Source organism: Hydra vulgaris, chromosome 08 (genome assembly GCF_038396675.1).
Source record: "Hydra vulgaris chromosome 08, alternate assembly HydraT2T_AEP".
NCBI lineage: Eukaryota > Metazoa > Cnidaria > Hydrozoa > Anthoathecata > Hydridae > Hydra > Hydra vulgaris.
In genome coordinates, this window is record NC_088927.1 from 52,466,492 (window position 1) to 52,485,394 (window position 18,903).

Below are 18,903 nucleotides of genomic sequence, written 5' to 3' on the forward strand. Positions count from 1 at the left end.
TCCCAGGTTATACATGCCAGAAGTTCAATATCTTAGAGAAACAAAACATGTAGTTACACAACAATTTTTAGATGGTTGTCACGCAGTGTACCAATCTGCAAGGTATAAGGCTGGCCTATCTTCTGATCTTGTAATTTAGCAGACCCTGATGCGTTCTTTAAAATGCAAAGTTGGTTTAATATAAAATGGAATAAAAATAAATTAAAAAAAGATCACAAAAAAAAAAAAAACAAGAAGTAGAGGATTTGATGAAAATTTACGCAACCTATGGACAATGAGCATCTGTATTCTGCAAGTGTTTATGAAGCAATGCAAAAATTACCTAGATTTGATATCGGAGTTTTAAAAAACAATAAGAAAGCGGGTACTAAAAGATTAGTATGTGATTATGAAATAGTGAGTTGTTTTATGAATGGTTTGCTGTAAGAAATCCATTCAATAATGATGATAGAATGCTATATTCAGTATCCACGGGTGTTGTGTGAGTCAATGGTAAAGATTGTGTCAACTGCGACAAGGCTGAGAACATAGACGTTCGTTTAAAAATTTTTTTTGGCGGTCTTAAGTTCAATGAAGCAAAGTTTAAAAAAAAAAATACGTTTTTTTCTTTGGATGTTTTAACTAATAGCGTATAACTAGACAAACAAACTAATTGTGTCGATTCAACACTTTTTAATAGGTTTGCAGCAACTGCAGAAAGAGAGGATGATGCTTAACTACACATTGATTATGAGCTCAACTATTATTATCCCACAACTATTATTTAAAAATAAGCTAACGCTGAAAGCAAACAAATTATCTTTACGCAAACTGATTCTTCCTGACAACAAAATTAAGTCTAGTACAAACGTCTGCTTGTGCATGTATGTCCTTGGCAGAGGTTCCTTACTCCACAGAGTTATTTGGAACAAAGGTATGAGATATATAAAAATTGTTGAGACCAACGTCAGCTATATAAAAAAAAGTATGCCACCACTTATATTATATTTAATGGTCATAATAAAGGGTTTTCAAATAAATCTAACAAACACATAATTAGAACAAATTGCAATGGTTTTTCCCAAAATTTTGTTATGAGAGAAAATAATTAGATTCCGAACTCACATAAGCAATTTCTATCAATTTCACACAAAAAAGCACAGTTAATTTTATTTTGTCAGATTATCTTAAACAAGATGACCAAAAAGTATATCTATGCAAAGGGGATGCTGATACAAAAATTGTCTCTAAACTGTTGGAAGTTGCAAAAAAATTTCACCATGCATTGTTTTTTCCGATGATACTGATATAGCAGTGATGCTAATTTATCATTGGAAAGATTAATTAAATGAAGTTTATTTTATCATAAAAGCAAGAAAAAACTCTGGAGAATAAAAGATGCTCAATTTTGAATAATGGATTTTAGAGAACATCTGTTATTTGTTCATGAAGAGTCAGGATGTGACTCGACATCTTCAATACTTTGTTAAGAAAAACGTTGTTTTTGAAAAATACTTTAAAATTCAAATAGTAGACAATCAGTATCTGAAATTATTTTGGATTACTGGGCAACCAAAAAAGAAGTTGGAGAATCTTCTGTAAAGGCTTTCATTGAATTTTTTGGTGAAAATGTAGAATCTTTGTTTAGGAAAATGCGGTAAACATTTAAACGTTTAATTTTGACTTTTTGGACTTGCGTCCTTCATTTAGATTGAGAAAATTTAGATTTAGATTGAGAAAATGTCATATTTTTTAGCATTATTTCTTAGATATTTTTGAAATATAAACAAATGGTTTGTGAAAGAAATATTAAACCAGAAAAGTTACCACCAACAGATCGTGCTGCTTTTTTCATGGTTTTAGAGTACATCTCCAGGTTATTGAATGGAAAATGCTAGATGAATCTTTCAGCTTAGATCCAAAAGAATGGGGATGGAAATTAGATAATGGTTGTCTTCTTTCAATACCTACAGACAAAGATGTAGCACTAACCAATATATCAAAGTGATTCGTTGTGTTTGTAAGACTTTGTCAAAAAATTTGCGCAGAGTTAGTATGTGTTCTTGCAAGAAAAATGGATTAAAATGTATGTCTGCATGCTGTATCTATCACGGGCAAGACTGCAATAATAAAACCGTAAACTTTATTTTTTTAATATATTATATGCACATAATCTTCTTAAAATATACTACTTACTATTGTGATGCGATTGTTTTACATTTTTAGAATTTTGTAATTGAAGAAGATTCAAGTGATGAAATTGAAAACAAGAGAAGTTAATTTGAAGACTTACTTTAAAAAAACTAAAGTATCGGGCATCTAATTCTAATGAAATTTACATTAAGTTCTCAAAGTTATTTTAAAATAATATATTTCTTTTTGCATTTTTTTTCCATATAAAGTCACGCACACACAAAAATTATTATGCTTATTATTATTGAATATATATATATATATATATATATATATATATATATATATATATATATATATATATATATATATATATATATATATATATATATATATATATATATATATATGTAGAATATTTTCTATATTTTAAAAATGTTAAATTTTATTTCAACAAAAAGACTATATCATGTCCGTTAAATGTTTTGTAACTGGTTGCAAAAGCAACTATGACAAAGAACATAGAGTAAATTTTTTTCGGTTATCAAACAAAAATCGTAATCCTCAAGAAAGAAAAAGATGGATTCATGCAACACTAAGAGAAATTATTTCAGACAGCCCAAATACATTTATTTGCGAAAATTATTGTCCAATTATTTATGAAACGTTTCAAGTTTATGGTAAAATTCATTCTTCAAGTCCTCTAACTACTTTTATCTGTGTATTGCCGAATCAAATTCCTACACCTCTACCAAAAAAAAAAAGAACAGCAACAAAATTACTACCATCTACACGAAACGTAAAGGCTGATAAAATTTCATCTCACTTGGATTAAAATGAAATTAGTTGTTTCGATGACCATTGCAACAAAGTAAGCAAAAAAGTTGTTTTTTTTTTTCCAGTAATATCTTTTAGAGTGGATAATGGGTAAATAATCCATCGTAAAGATTATATTAATACCTCTGCAATTTCACAGTTTCTTTCAAAAACTAAAATGTAAATGCTGTTCGAAGGTTTTCATTGTTGAACTTGATGCACTATTAAACCACTAAGCAGTTATCGAATACATAAAATTTCATCTTACTTACAAATTATTGAAGCTTTTTGATATTTACACTCCATTGTAATGAATCATTAAAAAAAAATTGTTTTGCAACAAATTATTAGCATGCATGCATTAACATTTGTTGGCAATAAAAAATGTGCACCAAAAATTCTAATTCTAAGGATTTTGAGTATTTTGCAATTTCAAAATCTCTATACAGTTGTATTATAATACGACTGCAATGAGATTTTGATTTTGCAAAATCAAAAGCTTTAGAATTAGAATTTCTGATGAATATTTTTTATTACCAAAAAATGTTAAAAGCATTAAATAATGCAAAAACATTTTGCAACTACTGTTTTAAGTTTTATAATTTGCTCGTTATTTGGAGGAAATAAAGTAAATCAAGTATTCTTTAAAAATTCAGTTCGATTTCTCCATAGCGGGAAACTGAAAACATTTTATTGCCCTGCGATAATGTCCATCATATCAAATCTCATAGAAATAATTGGTTAACTGAAAAAATGCAAGATTTAAAATAATCTGACTGTGGCCTCCCAGAAAATATGTCAGCATTTGAATCAACGTTGAAAACCAGTTGCAGCGTAGAAAAAACGTTACAGTCAAAAAAACAACGTGCTTTTAACATTGATTCAATGTCTGTTTTTGTATACCAAATCGCGGTAATTTGAAACTTTAAATAAGCGTTGAAAACGTACCGTAATCTCAAAATAAAACGTTTGTTCAACGTGGAAAAAAGCCAATTTAAAAACGTTTTAAAATTTATGCTTTATTAACGTTAAAAATAAACCGCTTTGTTAACGTTACATTTTTAACGCTTATAAATTTAAACCTATCTTATCTCCTTAAAAAATCGCTCATATTCAATGTTGAATAAAAGTACCCAAATAATCACTGTGAAAACGCCTCAAAGTTTAAGGTTTATCAATGTTACACATTAGCTGCTTCTTCAACATATTTAATCAATTTATAAAGTTAATTCAACGTAACATATCCATCCAGTCGGAATCACGTGACTATATCACGAAATCAAAAGTAAGCATAATGAATTGGGGGAAAACAAACTATTTATACTTATACGCAAAGTCAAGAAAACATTATTAAACAATAACTTTATGTCCTAAAATTACATTAAAATTTAATCTCTGTTTGAATAAAATGATGCTTTATATTGCTCTCTACATAATATTTTGGTTGTTTTAGGATATAAAAAGTACTGATATTTGATATTTATTTACCTGTACTAAATTGCGATGCAAATTAAAAGTATCCAACCAGTAATCAAGTGTATCGAATAAAGAAAAATACTACAAGATTTTAGGAAACCATTGTTTGCTACATGCACTACTATCTACAGCACGATGTATCGTATTTAACCACTTTTTTTCAAGTACTTTATCTTTAAAAAGACTAGCTTTTATCTTTTATTTATTATGTTAGTGCAACCTTACTGCACAACAACTTTATAGGATTTAAAAAAAAAAAAAAAACAATAAACCGCAACAGATTTTTTAGATTGTTTTCCCTCAATTCAAGTTAATTTTAAAACAATACTTATAAGACGGAGTGACGTCACGCCGATTGGAATGATATCGACGTTGAAAATGAGGAATTTGAAAACTTCGAAAAAGTGTTACTTTGCCAACGTTAATAAAACGTTGCTTTGACAACGTTGAGAAAGTGAAACATTGAAAATTATTGTCTTGTGTCTCTTAATGGAAAGGCAAGGAAAATTTAATAGAATGCATGCAGATGTTATAAAAAATATTTTAATAAAGTTATGTTTTATAACCTATTTTTATTGCGACTAATTTAAAACTTTTAGATTTTTTATCAAATTGTATATAATATACATAAATCTCAGCGTAAATTCGATTTATTAAAGGTTGTTTTTGGTCATTGTTTTATTTATTTTAAGTTGACCATTTGAATAAACTTTTTTAAATTTTTTTTTTTTTTTTTAATTTTTTTATTTTAGGTGCCCCAAGAAGTCCTAACGGTCTTGTCACAGAGCACCGCGGAAGTGCATTTAAACTGGAAGTTCACGCCTCCTTCCTTACCGTGACGCAAAAATAAGTCCAGAGCTCGTTTCGAACCTAGATCTCCTGCTTATAAAGCAAGCGTTCTAACCACTGCGCCACGGCCGCACTATATTATTTTAACCACTGCGCACTATATTATATTAACCACTGCGCCACGCCCGCAATATGTTATTTCTTACTTAGAAATAGTACTTAATTTTAATAAGATTAAGATGTATAAAGTGATATCAAAATTATTAAAACATAATAAGTCAGACTAAACTAACGCTGTTAACTGACATACATTTTTAATTTGTTCGAAAAACATTGAACACTTTACCCTAATTATCAAGTAAATACTTCAGTATAAAATCCTCCACAAATAATGAAAGCATGCACTATTAAGTTTTTTTTTGACACATTTGGGTAAGTAACTTCATTTCCATTTTTTAAAGGAACTTCTAATTTTATCAGGAAAAGTATCAAGTCCTAATTACAGTGTTGGTGTTGTATAATAAATTCTAATATTTATTCTTTATCATATATTTTTATAGTAGTAATACCTAAAAGGCAACATGTTAGAAATTTGGGGCCCTAATGATAGTTTTTTTTTTCGGAAGGAGGGGGGGGGTTTATTTTTGAAATATTTTTAACAATTCTTATATAATTAATATGATCAGAGGGTATACATGTTCTTAATTTTAACATTTATTTATGTTGCTCTAAGTGTTGAATACTATTGCAGAAACTGTGAAGACTGTTTTCATCACTTGTAAGTATATTGTTATTCATATTTTTTTTAGGAACAGTATTTTTTTTATAGATTTTGTAAAGGCCAATTTTTTGTTTATGAAAGTACTTTTTTTTTAGTTAGTTACTTATTTCTTCAATATGCACACCTTTTATAATGTTATCTTTAAGTTCAAATAAATGTATATAATTACTATCTAACTGAGGCAAGTAAAAGACAAAATGTCTTATCATCAAGCCTCTTCCATGAAATAGAGAAAAATAAAATAAAATGTTCAAAGTTATAGTATTATACAAATAAGTGAATTTAAAAAGTTTGCAAAAAATTATAAAGTTTGCAAAAAAGAATTAAATCTTTAAAAAAAAAAACTAACAAATTGGTACATATTGGTACGTTTACATATTTAATACAAAACGTGACATTTATTTATATATACTAAAATATTTTAAAAAAATTTAAATTTAAGAAGATTCAACACATTTTGAAGGTTTTAGTTTATCTATTTATGTTTTTATCCAAAATTAAAACAGGCAAACAAAAACAACAAGAAAGATATATCATTAAATAAAATTCTTTTTTTAAAACAATGAAAGAGTGTATGTATTGCTTAAACTTTGTAAAAGTGTTTTTTTTTATAGTTCTTTTAAATATATCAATAGATTTAAGTGGCGCTTTCGTACCTTTCTGCGACCAAAACTAATCGTCTTGCTTGTTTTTGTTTTGTATAAACATTTTTTAGGAAAGATGAATGATTGTTTGTCTAGGCAATATTAAGATAGTTAATATGACTATGTATAAATGAGTAGTATGAATTTTTCACATATTTTATTCAAAAGATGTTTTCTCTTATACATAATCATCAGAGTCTTTGAGTTTTCTCGACTAACTTTACTTGGCTTTTCCAAAATATTCAATGTTGAATCATTTTTTTATTCTTTAACTTATTTTTTTAATTTTTATTTTAAGTGCCCTAAAAAGACCAAAAATTCTTGTCATAGAACACCGCGCAAGAGCTTCTTACCTAGGTTTTCTTACCGATGGTGCAAAATATGTCTAGAGCTCGGATGAGCCTGGTTTTCTTGCTTCTAAAGCAAACACTCTAATCGCTACGACTGCTCTAGTGGTTATCATTATCCAAATTATCTAGTAATCATTATCTAAATTATCTTTAGGAATAGTATACATTTTTTATTTTACATTATAATTATCAAAATATTTACTGTGGTTAACTTTTTAAAATCAGTAGAAACAAGGTCACCTTTAGATGTTTGAAGAAACTTTAACTTGGTGAATAGAAATTATACGATATTTTTCCGATAATGCTATTTAAGTTGTTTGGCACATAAATACATAAAAAGCAATAATGTTTTTTCCATTACTTTATGAAACTTTTTTAGAAATAACAATAATGCAAATAGATAGCAACATAGTCTACTCACACCAACAGTACATTCACTATGGATTACTGTGGAATTTTATTTTTAAATAAAGTTAAAGTGACAAATTTATTTTCCAAAAGATTTTTTTATAAGTTCTCCAACAAAATAATGCAGTTTAAAAGTTTTAACAATTTTCTGCTCGTCAAAATACAATATCCGTTGTCTTAAATTGCCTTCTCTTTTATATAAAGCATTTTAAACATAAATGGCATTATAGAAAGGTACAATGTATTTACTTTTCCAAGGAGCAATTAAAGGTGGAATGCTTGAAGGATTCAAGAAAGTTACAAATACAAAACGCCTTATTGCATTTTTTTAAAATAGTTTTTGAGTTAGAGAACAATACAGTTTGTTTAAATTTATTTATTCTGATACGCAACTCGTACGTAAAATCTCATACGGCTGAAAACCTACGCCGTGAAAGTCCCTAATTAGAAAACTTGGCCAAATTTCATTTGTTCCGTTGAAGTATGAGATTTTTACTACAACGTTTTTTTTTTTTTTTACTCCCTAGAAAAAATCTCATGTTAAATTTTTACTGTCTTATAGTTTTTACTTTCCTAAAAATGCATTTTGCGCAAATATATTTTTGCAACCACGTTGTATTTTATAAATCCTTTTAAATGTTTGACAATTATTGGGGTTTCTTCTTCAACTGAAAAGAAGCGAGTCATTTAATATAAAAATTACTGAAACTTTTATAATCTTTTAATGCAGTGACATATATTATCAATTTGACTAACATCAGTCTCTAACTACTTGTTCAAGAGGAATCCATAGAATCAAGGAGATACAGACTGCTTTTTTAGCAGCTTTTTTTATCATAACTAGCAATGAAAATAATAAATGAAACCAATTATAGATAAAATTTTTAGTCAGATGTATAACAAAATACACAATGAAAAGACTAGAAATTGAAATATGCTAATTAACATGCATACTTATGAAATAAATATGCTGTAAGATGCAACATAAGACACGACGCGGAGATAATTACTGAGCTTATTTTATATATATCCAAGTGTGCAGTGTATATGAACGAAAATCACAGATGACCCATGTAGTTTAATTCCTAATAAATTAAATATGCATATTATATTGCATACAGTTTAAAGAAAATTGAAATGAATAATTTTTTTAATTAAACATCTAAATTTTAAAGTAATTTATAGATTGCTTTAAAATTTAATTTTTAAATTGTATTAGTTTTGACGTCAGTCCGAAACACAAAATAGGGCTGAGAAATGTTATTTTTAGAAAAAATAGTACAAAAAAGTAGTTTTTAAAAAAACTTTTGTTTCGTTTGGTATATAACTTTAGATGGAGTAGATTTTACATTGCTAGTTTAAAATATATTAATTCATTGATACCTGAGTGTTTTAACGTTATATATAACTCATCATCAACGATTAGTTTACGATTTTTGAATTTCTGACACCTGACACAATCGTCTGCACTTAGTTCAGCAACTGTTTTTTTTACTTTAGAACGTTTTTAAATTGTCATTTTTTTCTTGGTTTTAATTTTTGTCATTTTATTTAATTTTTTAAACTTTTTGGTGTCTGTCGTTGAACTTTGTCTTTAATGAAGCATAAGTTTGAGCCTTTTAATGTTTGTCTTGGTCATTTTTTTAGTTTCTCCTCTTCCTTGAACTCTTTCGTCGCACTATCAACACGTTTAGGTATTATGTAGATTTTCAGAATATACCTAAAAGTACTATCTTGTAGATAGTACTTTTAGGTATATTCTCAGTTTTAAAGTGATTATAAATAAACTTTTTTTTTATTTTTTTTTGAAAAGGTCTTAAGTGAACTTTTTACCAACATTTCTGTGATTTTGATAGAAGTCTAATTTTTAATCTCTTTCTTGCTTTGAAATTGTTATTTTTATTCATTTTTCTTATAAATTTAAATGTAAGTCGTAAATCATAATAGCAAATACAGGGGCAAGATGAAGACATAGTTCGTCTTATCATCAAGTCCCTCTAGTCTATACCGTAAATATAAAACCAACAAAAATTAAAAACGTAACACTATATAATATAAAACGTTTTTCTAAAAAGACTTTATAAAATAAAAATCATCGGTCCTAATGTCCCACTTTAACTTATTGTTTTTGTATGGTTTAAGAAAAATTAAAAAAAAAATGAAACAAAGTAATTAGTACAAGAAAACTACATTACTAAAAAGCATGCAGGTAAATACGCATAATCCCGAAGCTTTCTTTTAACACAAGCATATTCCTTTAATATGTGAATAATTCTTAAAAATCATTATTTTTTTTATTAAAAAAAAAATGAATTGAACCAATAACAAGTGGCATATTTTCTTTATAAGATCATCAAGCCGATAATGACAAACCTCCATGGTATTTCTCAATTGCAATTTTTTGGTAAATTTAACAGTAGAAATCAGTAAAACTTCAGAAAAGCTGAGTGCGACGCTACGTCGCGCGCTACGTCGTTCATCAATAGTTCTTGCTTTAATTTGTTCTTAAAACTCATTTAGCGTAGCAATTGTTTTAAGTTCATCATTTAGTATTTTATTCAATAATTTTGGCCCTCTAGTAGAAATTGAAAATTCAGTTGCCGCCAGTGAACTTTTGGGTTGAATATAACTGTTATTTGAAAATCTGGTTAGATATCTATATTCCTATTTATTTTGAATAGTGGATAAAATATTTTAGGAGATATATTTTTATTAATTTTGAACATAAACATAAGAACTTGATAGACATTTAATAGACATTTAATAAACATTCATTATATTTGAATTAACAAATAATGCTTTGGAGTGTGTATAACGACCTACATTAGAAATGATTCTGTATTGCATGCTTTTGTTTATTAAATAGTTTTTTTATTTTATTTTTATTTGTACTGCACCAAGTAATGTTTGCTTAATGAAGATGGCAATGAATGAACAAGAAATATAAAAGTTTTAAGCAAGTTGGATTTAAACGTTGGTTTACTACTAAAAATTAGTTTTACCTTAAGAAGTTATGTTCCTTTAAATCCAGTTTTTCAGTTGTCACCCGTTAGCATTTTAGCAATTTGTAGATATTGAAATATTTTCCAGAAATATGTAGATTTTTCAATCGCTCAAGCTGAGCGAAATCATCTGATCAGATGATTTCAATTGAGGAGCAAGTATTATATTTCTTTATATTATCTCCTTAAAAAGATTTTTTATTTAATAACTTATAAATAAACTCTTTCAAAGATGTCAATACCTAATTATAAAATGTTTTAGCTCGGTTTTTCATTTTTTAGTAATCTAAAACGTTTGTAAAATAAATATACAAAAATATATTAAAAATGATGAATAATTGTTATGCAAGCATCAAAGTTTGAAGTCCAGTATGAATCGTCACAAAGCCAATCACCTCTTCCCCCCCCCCCCCTTTCTTCCCGTGATGTAATTTTACGAACTGCACCCCGTCAGCTTGTAGTTATGCTTATATATTTCATATTAATTTTCATTTTGTTAACAAATCTGAAACTCATTCTACTTTTAATTATTTTTTTCTAAAATTTAAGGAGAGTTTGCAATAAGTGAAAACATTAAAGTAAATGTTTAATATCATAACACATGATTATCTTGAATTATGGAGAATTTTTTCAGAAGTGGAAATTTTCCCTAATTTTTCAACTATGTAGCTGCTGAAACTTATTAACAGATATGCCTGGTCAAGAAGATTATCTTACAGAATATATTGTAAACACATAGAAACGCATTCTTAGTGGAGAATATGACTCAGTAGATGAATAGATATTTTGAGATGCTAAACAAGATAATCAGCATTGAGATGCTAAACAAGATAAAGTGGGTGTTAGAATGACGCGTTAGGCGTAACACGTTATTCTAACACCCACTAATGTAGATTTGTTTATGATTTATAAATTATTTTTTTTTAATCTGTTCAAACGTTTTAAAAAAGTTCCTAACATAAATAAAGATTCGAAGGTAGCGTGGATTTGGAATCTAAATATTTAAATCTTTGAAGCCTTACATGATTTCGATAAATCTTTGAAAGAAAGATTTTAATAAATCATTGAAGTCTTTTAAATTAATATGACAAATTTTTGATTTTTTTTTAATTAACTTTAATTAATTAATTTTAATTTTATTTTTAATTAATTTTGATTATGTCTAATTTTAATAAAAAAAAAATTTTTTGTTGTAATATTTTACTAATTTAATTTAGCTTGTTTACTATTCAATGACAAATCCAATGGGGATGTGGGGTACGCATTGCTTAAACTTCCCCCCCCCCCGCCCTCTCCCAACCAGACTTAAAATGTATAAATTAACTAATCAAGATATTAAGAAAGGTAAAATTTGAAGTTAACAATATCTAGAAACAAAAAAGGCCCGTACCACGTCCTTATAATTTGATAGAGCTGAATTAATTTTATCAATATGCGCTTCCTATCTAAAAGTTATACATAAAAGAAACTGGTTAAATCTTTCGGTGTACTGTAGATGAGGTTTTTTGTTCACTGGTGTTGGATAACTTCCCTTCACTTTATTTTTGCAACCGAAAAAGCTTTTTAAAAAAAAATTTTGAAGTGATTTTTTTTGAAAAATGTTAAATTATAGGAAAAACTAATGATGTGAAAAGTGCAAGGTGGACTAATCATTTATATTTTAAGAGCAAATCTTGATCTTTCTTACTTAGTTAGTCAGGGTTATGAAGCATCAGCTATGTCCGGCTGGTAATAATGGTTTTCAGGAGAACGTAAAACAGCTGACTCCATCTGCAGTTTTAGTGTGTTGTAGTGACGTCTTCAACTTAGTTTTAAATTTTGCATGTTCTTTTCCCGAAATAAGACACATGTTCAGTACAGTCTTGAAGTGGTGTACAACTTTTATTAATGATTCTATTAAGAAAAAGAAGATATTAGAAAAGTTGCTGCAAGAGTTTAAAGTTTCCTTCATGTTTGAGAGCTTTCGTGAAACACGTTTTGTATAAAGGGATGATTGCTTACTTATTTCTATCAAATTTATATTCTATATTGTAAGATGTTTAGAAGAAATTGTCAATGACAGCAAAAACTGCTGACGTAGCAAAAGGAATACTAAAATGTCTTTATTATTGTGTCGTTGTTGTAGCACTTTGTTACGCAAAAAAAGTAATTGCATTAAAACCAGCCATCGCAAACAGCCTATAACAATCTTATTGGTGCCTTAAATGTCATAAACTTTGTGAAAAAGTCTAATTTATCTCGTGGTGTTCTGATTAAAATGAAGTATGAGTAATGCTAGATTTTGGTCCTTTCAACGTCTGCTGGAAGTATTTGACAAACTATTTCTAGGTATTCCCTTAGTCACTCCTCTGTGTCATGTGAGCAATTGGATAAAAGCAACGTTTCTGCTGAAAACGCACGCGAAGTACTACAAAGTAACAACTTGGTTCCCGTTAGATTCAGTTACTTAATCCGTGGATACCGTGCTTTTCAAAGCACTAGCAACTAGTAATAAAGGTTGCTCCGTCACAAATCAATAATTTCTCATCATAGTTGGATGATGTACTTAAAACTGTAAGACTGTTCAGATCTGCAAGAAAAATTGCAATAAGAAAACTATTAATAATGAGTATTTGGAGTGAAAAGAATTTTGCTCACATCTTCAAAGTCCTCCTTCAACTTTATTAGCTGCTCTAGATCTTATTCCTAAAAGATATTATTTATAAACAAAGTTGAAATACTATATTAATTTCATTTTCTGTTATTTATTAATTTACCTTTTTAGGTTGGCAACCACCAAAACTCTTTTTTGGAGTTTCTCTGCCATATCAATTACTGACAGCTTCAGAGCAATAAAATTTTTAAAAGACCCACTAAATTAAATTTATTAGTTTACTTTTGTCTTTGTTTATCGGCCTTGCCAAAAAAAAAAATTTTTCACAGCTTGTAGAGCTGGAACCTAGTTTACGATGTAAAAATTAAAAAACAACCATCAAATTTGCTTTATTAGTGAAATTTTGCTTTTGTATCTGCCAAGCTAGAAGAAATAAATGGTGCAAAAAATGAATAAAAGTTCAATAATGAATAAAATATTCTTACAATCATTTAAATAAAATAAAAAAAGAACCCATTTCTTTAAACACAAATGTTTTTAATGTTTTTGTGGTACATACATACATTATATATACATACATATATATATATATATATATATATATATATATATATATATATATATATATATATATATATATATATATATATATATATATACATACATACATACATATGTATATATATATACATTATACATTATATTATACATACATTATATATATATATATATATATATATATATATATAATATATATATATATATATATATATATATATATATATATATATATATATATATAATCTTTGAAAGTCATTTACTTGCTATACGATAAAATGTTATTAAAATCAATAAATACGGCTGCGAAAAAAATATATTTGTTTTTATTTATATATACAGTGGCGGATCAAGCATTTTTTAATCTTTGAGATAGCTAACTTCCAGACATGGAGCTACTTGAAATATTATTATGTTTGGAGTTAGCTCACTATATCAAATAATGAGGGTTTCCAAAAAATTGCGGTGATTGGAGGCTGGGAACAAAAGAGCCCCAAAATTTTTGCCTCACCTGCCCCAGACGTGATAGCAACAAGTTGATGAAATATTTTTCGTATTATTCTCAACTAGACTTATATTCATCGATAATTTTTAAGTTTCATGGTATTATTTTTCAGCGTTCAAAAATTATGACGATATAAAGCTTAAACCCCCCTCAATTTGAGGGGGTTGTTATTTTTATATGGGCGGTCCTGGGCATATGATTCATTATATTGAGGGCCCGTTAAGTTTTCTTAGCGGGCCCTCATATGTTCAATCATATGCCGGGGACCGCCAAAAGCATGCTCTGGTCATTGAAAATTAAAAAAGAAAATTTATTAAATCTTTTAAATGTCAAAACTATTTAAATCTTTTAAAAGTTAAAGTTATATCTCGCAACGCGTTTCATAATAAAGATTCGCGAGCATTTTCCGACTCGCAAACAAATTAATAACTTCTTCAAAATTAATTCACGGAACAACCATAATACATTGAATAAAGAATCTATTTCTTTCAGCTGATTAAAATTTTCAAAAATCTAGATTTTAAGTTACAGGTTCAATAACTGAAGGATATTTTACTTTGAATGCTAAAACTTCTAAGCTATGCTTAGATTTGTTTCCCATTTTGTGCAAGTGGTGTTTTATAGCATCATGAACTCATTCATGTTCGCTTGTTAAGCATGCTTAGTTAATCTTTCATTACTTTCAATTAGCTGCTTTATTCGGGTTGTCGGGCTATCATGATCTTGCGATGTTAAGTCGTTGTTACAATAACATTAAAAGCAACGCTTTGTCGCCTCAGACACCAAAATTTTTATCAATACATGCTCCTTATGTCTACGGTTGCCAACTAGATATTTATATTAGCCAAATTTAAATCCGTTGTAACATGAAAAGCCAGTGTATCTAACTGGATACATTTTATAATTTTTTTTATTGATCAGTTTTTAGGAATAACTTTAATAACAGCAGCAAAAAACTGTATACGTATACACAACGTATAATCCCCATCCCCTACAGAATTGACTATATAAAACTATAATGTATACAAATCTTTAAACTTTAACAGACGCCTTAACATATACTATTAAATTAAACTAACCTTCTTTACCTTCTGTGACGATCTGGTTGAGGGATCCTTTCTTTTTTTGAGCAATTATAAAGTGACTTTACGATTTCAGGACATCAAAGATAAACAACCTGCACTTTCTTTCAGTTTTCGCAAATTTTTCAATGGTATACCATTAAAAACTTTGTACAGATAAATCTTAGACAGCAATAAAGATTCTTTTTAGGCGGGTTTATTTTCCAGGGTTTAGTTTGGGCTTTTATAAAAAATCATGTACGGAAACTTGACATTTTTTGACCATTATTTTTAAATAATAAAAATCTGTAATTTACCCTTATTTATTTCAAATCTATATAAATACTCTTAGAAAGAATGATATACATTAATGATATCATCAAAAAATAAATATTGAGTATTTATTGTACTTGAAAATGTTATCTTCAATGTAGAATTAAAAACATAAACAAAATTTAAAGTAATAATTGCGTTATAAATATAAATAGGGGTTATCGAGTTTTAAGATTGAGTTCAATAGCAATTGTTCAAATTGTTAAATTGGCAAGTTTGATTAAGGCAGTGTTTATATAGAGTATAAAAAAGTATTTTTTTGATTAAAAGAATATAGATATATCTAATAAAAAAAATTACTTTTTTAAGTTATTTCAAGTTTTCAAAACTATTTTATACTTTCAAAATTATTTATAGTTTTACTATACCTGTGAATAATATTTATAAAACTCCATATTTTCTCTCCAATTCTGATTATAATCTTTATAATCAAAAATCTTTTGGCTCTTTCCTACAACTCTAAAGCCATCGCAATTGCTTTCATAAGTCCATAATTTTATGCTTTTATATTTACTTCCAAATTAAATTTTAAAATGGATACAACATCTTTAGACTAAGCTCAACATTTCATTGATCACTTTACTGTTTACATAAAATTATTTTTAACAACAATCTCTTAGTAGAAGATGAGATTGTGTCCAAAAAATTATTGATTTGTTTGTTAAATTGCTTCTCCCACAAGCTATCATTAAAAATAGACTTCGAGCAAAATATTTTTTTCAATGTTTTAATTGACTTGACCCGAGCCACTGTCGCAGATAGTCAAAAAATGGTGAATCAAATCTTATATCTTGTTTAATATTGTTGTTGTATACCCAATCTATTCATACTAAAAGTGTTGGTATAATTTATATTTAAAGATGTTTTTTTTTTGCTGTTTCTTTTTTTAAAGATAATCACTTAAACTAACTACTTTGTATTAAGTAAAATATAATGAATTAAATTAAAGATTCGTCATGTAAAAGGGTTTAAAAATTAGTAAACCTGAATGTACAATAAGCTATTTTTTAATTATGCCTAGGACTGCACTCGAAACTAAGTTTATTTCCTAATAGCACATTGCTATACGTCACTGTAAAGTATACTAATCTGTATCAGATAATTACACAAACAGTTCTGAACAATAAGTAATACAATTTTATTGCAACACTTATATAATAATAATGATAAAAAGGGATAGCTATGGTTTCATATAAAAAAAACAACGAGTACAGTATTAAGTTTCAATATAATAGCCTTCGAATTGATTGTTTCTAAAATAATTATTGTCTATTTTGTTTTTAAATTTATTTATTGCTTCTTGATTTACTATTTGTGAACTTAGTTTATTCCAATTGCTTATAGTCTGTTGGTAAAAAAAGTGTTTATGTATGTATACAGAGTGTATAAATATGTATAAAGGACTATATCTTTATTGAAGTTTTATTAAAGTTTACTATTGCTCTTAAGAAAAAAAGACATTAATTATACTTTGTGAAGAACAAATCTTCTTCTTCAGCAAAAGTATAATTAGGTAAGTCCAATTATTGAACCTACGATTATTTTTATAAAAAGCAATTTTTATCCAAACCAATTGGGATGTGTAATTTTAACGGGTCATTTTAAAAGCATCATAAGTCATTTTTGGATAAAAAAGATGAAGCAAAAAACCATGTCTTGTATGAGGGTTAATACATACTACATACATGTCAGATCTATGTGTATAATTGTATAAGTGTATAGTTATACGATTTCATTTTTTTAAACATAACGCAAAAGAGCGGTTAAGTTTTGTGATTTATAACGGGTAAAAATCGCAATGTTACTGTTTTCACGTTGCAGAAAATTTTAGTATGAACCAACAACGCATATATGAACAACGGTATATGTTTATGTTGTTCTCATGCGTATTATCAATTTATTTTATTTAAAAGAACTAACAAAGATAAAAATAAAAGAGATAAAAAACCGTACAGCTCTTGTTATAATTTTTATTTTAGATTAAATCCATTGCCGCAATTGAAAAGATTTAAAACTAAAAGTTGTTTATGCAATTTATTTAATTTATTTTAATTTATCTTTAATTTATTTTAATTTATTTTTAATTTATTTTAATATATTTTTAATTTATTTTAATGTATTTTTAATTTATTTTTAATGTATTTTAATTAAGTTAATTGTTAGTTGTCAATTAAAAGTTTTTTTTCACAAAGAGAAGCTTTACAATGCTTGTTTAAATTATAGATTTAAAAATTGCTTACAAATTTGTGTAGTGAAATTCCAAAGAACAATAGACTTCTCAGTGTCAGCGCTGAAAGATTTGCAAGGTTTTGTTAGTTTCAGCTCTGCAAGTTAAAAAAGTTTTAAGATATGTCATTTATAAAATAGGTTTTACAATACAAATTAATATACATAATATATATATATATATATATATATATATATATATATATATATATATATATATATATATATATATATTTCAATTACAATTATACATATATATATATATATATATATATATATATATATATATATATATATATATACATATATATACATATATATATACATATATTTCTGTTATATGTATATACATATATACATATATTTTTGTTAAGAATTTAAATATTTTACAAGTGTTGTAATTATATACATTTGTAATATATAGTAATATACTTTTAGACACAAAGTTAGAAAGGTTTTATAAACAGATAGGAGCTCAAATATGATAAAAATGACATCACAATCTTTTCATTGAGCCCTTTTTAATAATCAAAATAATGGTGTTTTCTAAAAATACTGAAAGAAAAAAATAGCTACAAATAAGAATGCTATTTATACAGAAATAAACTATGCCTATCATGGAAGGCAAACATCTATAATGGAAGACAAACACCTATTATGGAAGATAAACATCTATCATGGGACAAACGTAAATAAAAAGATTAGTTTTAAAAAAATCATGGAAGACAAACATCTGTCATGAAGATAAACATCTATCATGGGAGACAAACGTAAAAAAAAAAGATTAATTTGAACAGAAATTTTTGTCTACCTCATTTTTGATTGAAATCAAAATTATTTAGCTAAGGTTAGATTTATAATTCATATTTTCTGGTAATATAGATACTTATCCAAATGTTAACTATCCTAATATTGTGAACTTTATTTTACTCTTACTAAAGAGCAATTATCTCGTTTCTTATAACCACTTTGTATTTGGTTGCGTTAGAAAAATGGCTGTAAACATATTTGAAATGTTCTTATGACATCAAAATTATTTAGAAAAGGTTAGATTTACAATTCACATTTTCTGTAAGTTGTTATATGTATAGCTTACATTATAGGCATTTTCTATAAGTTTAAAAGTTGTATATTTTTGTTTTATTTTGTTTTATTTGCAACAAGTGAGGAACTTAAACTTGTTTTTATTTGCAATTGCAACAAGTGAGGAACTTAAACTTGTTTAAAAATAAAATTACAACTTTTTTTG